Source organism: Gossypium hirsutum, chromosome D08 (assembly GCF_007990345.1).
Source record: "Gossypium hirsutum isolate 1008001.06 chromosome D08, Gossypium_hirsutum_v2.1, whole genome shotgun sequence".
NCBI lineage: Eukaryota > Viridiplantae > Streptophyta > Magnoliopsida > Malvales > Malvaceae > Gossypium > Gossypium hirsutum.
In genome coordinates, this window is record NC_053444.1 from 41,689,544 (window position 1) to 41,699,618 (window position 10,075).

At 29.2% G+C, this 10,075-nt stretch overlaps 1 long non-coding RNA gene across 1 annotated transcript; it reads left to right on the top strand.

Annotated features, from left to right (window-relative positions):
- The first annotated feature begins 7,941 nt into the window (after positions 1–7,941).
- On the top strand, positions 7,942–9,779 carry LOC121219807 (uncharacterized). The gene is made up of 2 exons (XR_005916708.1): positions 7,942–8,073; positions 9,469–9,779. It is a non-coding gene; the product is annotated as an uncharacterized lncRNA (long non-coding RNA).
- Positions 9,780–10,075: the final 296 nt, after the last annotated feature.

The following is a 10,075-nucleotide window of genomic DNA, read 5'->3' on the forward strand; positions in this document are numbered from 1 at the left end:
ATAATTAATTGACACAATATTTAATTGGTGCATGTTTAATCTTCTAAGATAATTGAGAGTTAAAATTAGCAGATATATTAAACAATATAATCGCCTTGCATAACTTATAAGATTGTTGTGATTTTAATATAAGAATATCTTTAATTCACTCTGTCTTGTACTTTCTTATGAAAATTGATTGATTAATCTAGTATAGGATTATGTTTTGAAAAATTGATTAATTTAATAAGCTTGTGTGTTAACAAAATGCCAAGTTGTCATGAAATTATTCGTAACAACATAAACATAGTTTTAATAGTTCTAAGTTAAAGAATAAAATTGATCTAACACATTTATGTCATATTGATTACAACCGCTTTTATAAACTGTGTATTTGGAATTTATTTTCTTAGTTAATCTTTTCGTTAAATTTTAGTTTTTATATCACCTCTTTCAAATTAACATATTTTTCCTCCACCAAATTGCTTAAACTTTTGTTTCATAAATAATCACTTGCGCAGTCCCTGTGAGTACAATAACTCCACATACTTGTCACTTTATTACTTGATATGATTGTGTACACTTGCAAATTTTCATCGTTCTAGCAATCTGTAGTAAGGGGTATGCATGCTGAACGCATAAACTTAGAATACTTCCAAGAGGCCTTCCAGAAGAAGTATGTGGGCACTAGGTATGTGGAGGCCCGCAGAACTCGAGTTTATCGAACTAAATAAGGGAGATAAGACAGTGTTATAGTATGAGGTTGAGTTTCTAAGTCTTAACTGCTATGCCCAAGGAATGGTCGCTACATAACAAGATAAGTGTGTAAGGTTAGAAAATGGGTTGCGATACGATCTCAAAATATAGGTTGCTCTACACTAAGAACGAGTCTTTGAAGCCCTAGTGGAGAAAACCAAAATAATGTAAGAGATCAAATAGATGGAATGAGAAAAATGAGAGAAAAGTAAGGTCCTGACTAAAAGAGAGTCTAGTACTAATGGGTCAAATTCTTGTCCCCCTAAACGAGCCAAAGAGAGCATACTACAATAAGAGGTTGTTGTAACTAACTTTGGAGGTTGGATTCCCCATTTTTTGTTCTGTAAAAAGTGCCATTGGGGCGAGTGTTGGAAGAAATTGGGTGCTTGTTTGAAATACGGGTCGATGAAGCATATGTTTAAAGATTTCCCTCGTTAAGTTGAGTAGATGCAACCTCCGACACAAAACTAGACCCAAAAATAGAGATCGACTTAGTTACCTCAAAGAGGCTGAAGTCAAAATAGGACCACGAATACTGTAGCAACCAATGCAAACCGAACCGAGGCTAGACAACCCGCCTTTATTTATGTCGTTAAAGGTCGTGAGGAAAGAGATGCGCCCAATGACATCGCATGTACTTTAACCTAATAGACATATGACCCACCCATCCATAAGTTGCTAATAATATGCTTAATAATTTAGATGACAGAGTAGAGAAAACCACTACCGATATTACCGTAGTAAAGCCGTAGGAATAAAAATTAAGGAAAGGTATTGTATGAAACTATATAGGAATCAGAGTTGCATAGCAAAAGTGTGGTGGTTGTTTTGAAAAAGAGGAATATCAGATTTTGTGATTAAACAATTGATGTGTCAGTAAGGAAATTTCGAGCATGAAATTTTTTAAGGAGGGAGAACTGTAACGCCTCAAAATATAGGGGGTTAATTGTAACAAATAACCAAGTAATTGACTTAGTCTTGATGGTTATGTAGTTAGTTCACTGTTTAGAGATCCTTGGTTCTATCCATACCTCTTCCAAATTTTTTTCATTTTATTTTCAGCAACGAAGGATGAAAACCACATTAGAATATATATTAATTAGAGTAAAAATATAACAAGTGTAGGTAGTAGCCAAAATGGTTAAGCATAACTCTTTTCCCTTTGTGGTCCCAAGTTCAAACCATGCGACATTCTCCCTATTTTCATTTTTCAACTGAAGGGGTAATTTACCATTCAGCCCTTTAAAAGTTTAAAAACCTAACTATTTAGTTCTCTTTCCTAATTGCATTAGAATTTTATTTTATTTTCCATTCCTAATCAGAATTCCTCTCTTTTCTGTATATCTTCATATTTTCCTTTCTCCCTTTTTTTTCATCATATTTTACATTATTTTGCTTCCCAAACCCAAAAATCTATTCTCAATTCAAGACGTTTTTCAACCGCTTTTAGAACTGCCTAGGAAACATTCTTAAACCTTGCCAAGAGTCAATAAGTTCAATTCGATCCCAATAATTAAATCCCAAATTCTCGTAACATCTATATTTGGTGCTAATCTTTCATTTGAATTAATGGATTTTTTAAGAATTTTTCCAAAAATCTACCAAAATCTTGATTTTACTTGAAATCTATTATTAATTCATGCATAATTGTCAGTTGAATGACCCATTTTAAGTCCTTAGATCAATTTGAATGTAAGGAACGTTGTTTGGGCCACTGGTGAAAGGTGTGTGTTCTTTTACAAGCTAATTGGGGTAAAATCGTGCCTAGGATAGGGCCACACGGGCGTGTGGACCACACGGCCCACCACATGACTATGTGCCTTGGAAACCGTAGTGTAGCTCGTAAACCATACGACTTGGACCCATCCACATGCCTTGCCACATGGTCGTGTCTCCCTTATAGCCTAATTTTGCAATTTCCACATGGTTACAGTTTGTTACACGACCTAACCACATGGCTTTACAAATTTTATAGTTTTACCCAAAACTTATGGTTTGGTTAGATTAGTTCCTGATTGGTTTTCGAACTATTTTTAGTGTTTAATTTACTTAATTAAGCCTTTGATAATATGAATTATTTATATATATATATTTGTATGAGTTGTGAATAAATATGTTTAATGTATCTTTATTTATGATTGTTCGTATAACATGCTTTATGATACCGCTAAATTGTTTCCTTGAGAAACATATGTTTTGGGGTATTGTATCGGTTAGTTGAGAGCATAATTATTTCTACCATATTTGATTTGTTATAAGTGTGTTATCCATTTCCGTTTTAATCTGTTATAAGCATGCCTTATGTTACCGTTAAATCAAATACTTAATAAACATGACTTTTGCTACTAAGTTGATCTATTATAAACATATTATTTGCTACTAAATAAATTTTTTATAAGCATATTGAATGCCAAAGTATTGTTCTGTTAAAAGCATAATTAAATGTTACAGTATTGATCCATTTTGAGCATGCCATATTGCAATGCATAGGGGTGGGACGATTTGAATGGAGGAAGTAGTCGGAAGTTTATTTGCTTGATCAATGGTTTATCCACAATGTATTTTAGTCAACAATCATCTGCTCGACCAGTGGTTTATCCACAATATTTTTTAGTTGACAACATTTACTTGACCAATGGTTCATCCATAACGTATTAGCAACTTTTATATGCACAAATGGATGGTTCATCCACTAGTATTTTAGTTGGCAATTCATCTGCTCAACCAGAGGTACATCTGTAACGTAATAACAACTCTTATCTGCTAAGACGGATGTTTCATCCACCAATATATTTTATCTTTATTAGTTCATCTGCAATGATCAGTAATTTATCCACGACGTGGTATTAAGTTAGAGGAGTTCTGAGGAACTCCTACTGTGGTGTGTAACGGTGGGGTAAGACCTTTTTTACTATTAAACCCAACTTTTATTGCATTCATAAGCAATTACATGGCCACGAACATTGAAATATTATGTTGATTAGTTGTTCTGAATTATCGATATTTTGTATTGCTAATTAATTGTGATTTATTCTATGAGTTGATATTCTGTGTGACTTGTATGTTGTTTGCACTAGTTCCTTTGTGACGGAATTCACACTGAGCTTCATAGCTCACTTCTCCTTTTATTTCCATCTTTATAGATAACACGCTGGGTTAGGACGCGGACGCAACATACGGAGGGCTCGAAAACGTTTTATTTTTATGAAAGTATTATTAGACTTATTTTTATAATTTCTGTTATTTCAAAATTGTACTGTTTTATTTATTTTGTAGCATGGGACTAATATTTAAGAGTTCTTTTAGCATGCATAATATTTAACTTAATATTAAAATATAGTTTTTATTTAACTGAGGCATGAAATATAGTTTTATTGAAACCAAATAAAAATCATTTTTCCGCTTTTAGATTAAAATTAAAAATTGTGAGTAATAAATAAATTGGAAAATTAATTAAGTTTTTCTTAAATAAGTCACTATCACTTAGGACAGTTAAACTAAAATGTTTTTTTTATAACTTACCAACTTTTCTAAAAATAGACTAAATGTTCTTCTAAAAATAAATAAATGTTTTAAATTGCCTGTTTTATAAACGTCGATTGTACTAGGTCATCTCGATAGCTAATATAATCTCCTGAATTCAGGTGTAACGTCTTGGCCGTGTTGGGAAGGTTATATTTGGGGTTCAAAGATCAGGGTTAGGGTTTCTGATTCGAGTTTAAGGTTTAGGTTTCAAGGTTTGAGGTTCGGGGTTAAGAGTTCAGGATAAAATATTACTAAAATTATGTATCAGTAACATGGAAATTTTTTTTGAAATGTCGTTAAATAATTGGAAAAGAACCATGGATGATGTGGTGGGAAGGGTCCATATAATAATTTCTCATAAATTATATGCATTTTATAATACACTTACTTCAAATTCTTCGAAATTTTAAATTCTGTCTAAGGAGAGGAGTTTCTAAATATCAAGCATCTTTATCTTTAATAAGGATATATTTGATAAATTAAAATAAATAAATAAATGTCGAAGTATTGAAAAATTAGGTACTCACAATTTAAATGCTACATTTAAATTATAAAATTTGTTTAGTATATTACTTAAAATTAAATGCTAAATGTAATTAAATTGTTTGATAAAAGAAATTATAATCTTAAAAGAAAAAGTAAAATAAAAAATTTAATAAATAATAGTATAATCTTAAAAGAAATAAAATAAAATAAAAATTGAGGGTGTTCTCTATTAAGGTGGCGTTTGTACATTCTCATGGTAAGATTCTAATGAAAAATAGTTCTTTAAGAATGTGATTACTAAGAATGTGATCAATAATGTAATATGATGCAAGTTTTGAAATTTTTTGATAAAATGAAATAAAAAGTTAATTAATTTTAGTGATATTTATTATTAAGTCCCATCAAATAAGATAAATTCTTGATTAGATATTTATTATTAACAAAAATTAGTTTATTGTTAATATTTTGAGTGACATTTATAATTTACAAAATTTAATGCATTATTAACAAACAAGTAATTTAATCAATCTGTTTTTAGTGGTATATGATTAAATTGTAAGTATTTCATATGCAGAACTAAAATTTAATGGTATTAAAAATAAATTTTGAGTGACATTTATAATTTTGTGTTGAAGAAGTGTTTCATAAACATAAGGAAAATAAATAAATAAAATAATTTTGTCTCAAAGATAAATTTTAACTTTCCAATTATATGAGAAAGTTACTTTTTTCTACCAATATTCAAGAAAATCATATTTCTATGATTGAAGAAAAGTGACTCCCAAGAAACCTTACATTCCCATAAAAGTTAATGAAAACTATATAATCACCTAACTATTAGTAAATATATTTTTTAGTCACCTAATTATGAAACGGTCACCTATTAGTAAAAGTTTTTTGGCCACTCAATTATGAAAAGTTACAAAATAATCACTTAACTATTCAATTTTTTCTTTTTTAATTACCAGTTGGCTAACATAAGAATGGAAGCACCAAAAAATTCAAGAAAATTGAACAATATTCATTATTGAATAAATTAAAAAAAATTCTTTTACCCATTTTGTGGGTGTGACAACTAGGTGTGATAAAATCTAGTTGAATGTTTAAAACTTTTAGAGTTAATACACAATTTGTCCCTTGAATTTGTCCAAAAGCACCTAGTTGGTACCTAAATTTTTTTTAGACCTAGCTAGTACTTAACCTTATATTCCGCCACACACTTTGGAACTTTCGTACTAACATCGTTAGTTTATTCTTATGTGGCATTGATAACCAATCACACAATAACATGTTGTAGCCTATTTTTATGGCACGTGACAAGCATAAATAAAAAATAACAAATTTTTAAATAACAAAAAATATTTTTTTCATATCAAGAATGCACCTAGACAAATGGTTGGTTCATTTAAATCTAGACAACCATTCGTCCAAATTCATTCAAGATGAGTTTTTTTTGTTAATTTACTAGTTTCTAATATCGTTGCATGTTATTTTACGTGTTTAATTTTTAATTAATTGTCAAATGACATTTTTTAATTATTGTTACCTATAATGATAATTTCTCTTAGTTTTTAAATAATATACAAATTTGGAGCTCTATAAGAAAGTAAACTATAATGTTAACTTAAAAAAAATAAAATAAAACAACATGCAACACTTATAAGAGTTCATGATAAATAGGAAAAATATTAAAACTAAATTAATATACATATTTAATGATAGTAATTTGAAGAATAATTGGTGACTTTTGTTTCAAAATATTTTTCATTTGCACCAACAAATAATAAATAGATTAAAAAAAAGAAACAATTTTAAGAGTGCCTGCTTCAAACAATATAAACAATTTATTAGAAATCCTATTACACGCAAATACGTGTGGAAACCACAAATTTAGAATATAAATGAGTGTTTATATATAATATAAAATAAATAATGAAATGTATGGTTTGAAACTAATTAATAATAACATGTGAAATATGTACATTATTTAAATGAAAAAAGAAAGATTAAATTATTTATCATGGTGTTGTCATCAGTCTTAAGTTACTAACTCAATTAAATACATAATACAGTTAACCCTTTGTATATAAGCCACTTGCTATAGCAACCAAGTTTCTAGAAGAACCAAAATTTTAATGTTTTATTTTAATCCTTTATAATAGTTTTTCACTTATAACAACAACATACATAGCTATGAAGTACGTTCTTTATTAAATTAGTTCTCTACAACAACATATAGTCTAAAATTTTAAGTAAAATTATAGCTATTTCATATAAGCAAGCATATTAAATATCATTTATTAAATAAAAAATATCTTAATTAAAACATTATTTTAATAAAATGATTAAATTTCACGTGAAAAATTTATTAATCATATTTTCTTGAATGAAAATAATCTTCAATGAGTGGAATTAAAGATATTGATTCAATAAATTATTAAGTTCCCTATTAAATATTATACTATGAATTTGGAACATTATAAACTTATTAATTGATTACTTGAATTTAGTAACTCATGATAAATTAATTTAATTTGATAACTCATTGATTAATTGAAATTGTTAGATTTATGAACTCTATAATTAATAATGTGAAAGAATGTAAAATAAAATATGCATAAAAACAATAATACATGCACTTATTATATGTCTTTTAATTTTGTTGATTTGATTCTCACCTTTTTTTTTTTAACATAATTTTCACTTTTTTTAGTTGATGAAAATTGACGATATAAATTCTATGGTAAACTTACAATGATTATCTCTCTATAACAACATGCTATTATAGGTGTATACCTACCACCTCTCTATAATAGGTAAAAGCGGGGTAGACAAAAAATGGGATTGTTATAGAGAGGTTGACGGTAGTATAGATATACAACTAATGAAGGTAAAAAAATATGCATAATAAAATTAAAATGTAAATATTAAAATAAAGTTTTAGTTGAGTGGTAAGTTAAAAGTTTTACTAATTCAACAATTGATGTGGGTTCAAACACCACCATATGCATATTTTTATTATTCTTTAAAGTGAAAAGACTAAAATACCCACAAATAATGTTAGTTATTTAATTACGGAAGGGCATTCCCATAATTTTCTAACTAAGTTGGTGCCCAATTAACTCATGACACCAACCTAGTTAAGAGTTAAAATAATTTTAGTTAATCTAATCTATGAATGATACGTGATTTTGTGTTTTATAGGGCTCCACCAGCAACCTTTCCTTGTCGCGATGGAAAACTTAAGGCAATCAGCCTCCTAGAGGATGTTTACAATAAAAAGTTCTTCCAGAAATATCCATTGTCGAAAGGTCACGATGCCATCAAGTAGGATATTCCTCCCTTTACTATGTTTTTGTTATTCAGTTTTGTGTGTAACATGGTATTAGGAACAATAGATTTAGACATGCACTTTTAAAGCCAATTTGGCTTAAATTATCACTGTGTTAATAATGAAAATTGGTATTTCATTTTGTTAATCTTTTGCCTGAAGAAAACAAATCAAGTCTTATGAGTTTGTGCTCTTGATGCTAACTGGATACAATGAATATATCAAATGGTGCAAATATGATCTTTTTCATATAGTTTGAGTGAGATGCTCATGTGCTTTTTTTTTTAATCTTCTAAATTTTCATTTTTATTTTAAGGGTTTCGTGTTTGTACATGTGTATGGATATATCTATTTGTTTGGTTGTTGAATTTTGAAAACAATTGTAAAATGTATGATATGATGCTCTAACTCTTCATTTTTCTCAAAGCACTTGTGTCCGACACATTTGAGTTAGGGATATGACCTTTTAAGGACCCTTCAAATACATGGAAAAAGCTAAAAAAAATATAATTTACTCTCTCATGGAGTCTCGAGTAACATAAAGTAAAGTAAAAAGAATTTTTTCTGGAGAAACTCTTGTTAGTCATAATATGGATTTACTGAGGAATTATTCTGGACAAAGGAAGTTTAGTTGATGACTCACTATAACTTTTATATGCATCTGATATTAACTTGTGGATGATTGGTCAACATGAATTTATCCTCCATATGCAGTTTTGAAATAAGAGATCTCTATCTTTTGCTTATTTTAGTAGTTTGTTACTTTTTTCTTTTAATATTTGATCTAATGAATTTAATCTTTTTTTTTTATATGGATATGCTGGCATTTGCTGGGTGTGTTCCTTTTCTTATCATTTTATATCTATGTTACTTCATTCATAGTTGCCATAGGTTGTCTGGGCTATGCATTCATTTTGCTTGGGCTGTGTGCCTGAATAGCTTTAGCTGTAAGATTAAGAAATATAAGATCTTTTATATCCTTATCAATGCATGCAAGGTCAGTGCGCATCTACATATCATCGTTTGAAATCATTGTTAGTGCATTAAAAATAAGTGAGCTTAATCCACTTGATGCATACGTGTTATATTGAATAACAACACAGATTTGGATGTAATAAATATAGATACCGATTGTTCAAACTGCATGTTGGTCTTATCTTGTGTGCTACGGGATTTGACAATTCTACCAGCACATACCTACCAGGTTATACGGAATGAAGCCTTATTGCTTTTTACATACGTGACTCGTGAAGCTGAAGTGAGCCTTTGTGTTTATTAATATCTCTTCTCTCTTCTACCTTTCAAAATTCATTTTTTTTCCTTTTGTACGTGAACCTTCTTTAAATATGTTTGATTTCCTTTCTAACTAAGAGAGTCTTATGACTTTGAAGGCGCATTTGAAAAAATGTTTAGTATAATGAAGGAGGAAGGAGGAAGGAGGTACAACATCAATACCAATGTCCATCGTCTTAGGTAGTTGCAATTTCAGACTGTATTAGCTTTTATGTAGTACAACATCAATATCAATGTCTATCATCTTAGGTACTTTTTTATTTGTTTACTTCTATACATTTGGTTGAATGTTGGTGGTATACATTTCGGCTAAATGTTAGTGTATTTCGATTGTTGGATCAATTTTTGTAGTGAATATTCAACCTTTATTTTAATTTTAATTTTATAGTTTTTAGTTGTATTTAAAGCACAATTTCTGTCATTATTCATTGTAAATGTTTATGAAAATATATTAATATTGAAATAATAAAAAATAGAAAAAAATTGCCTTGGACATGTTTATCCCAACATTTTTTAAAGGTTTCCTTAGACAAGGTCTACCCCAACCTTTTTAAGGTTGCCTTAGACGGGTGTATCCCATCCTTTTTTAAAGTTTAGCTTATGTTGACTTATGCCGATGATTTTTCAAAAGCGTCGCGGGACTTATGCCGACTACACTATAGACCACATTTTTAGAAGCGTTGGGAGAAGCGTCGTGACGACCTA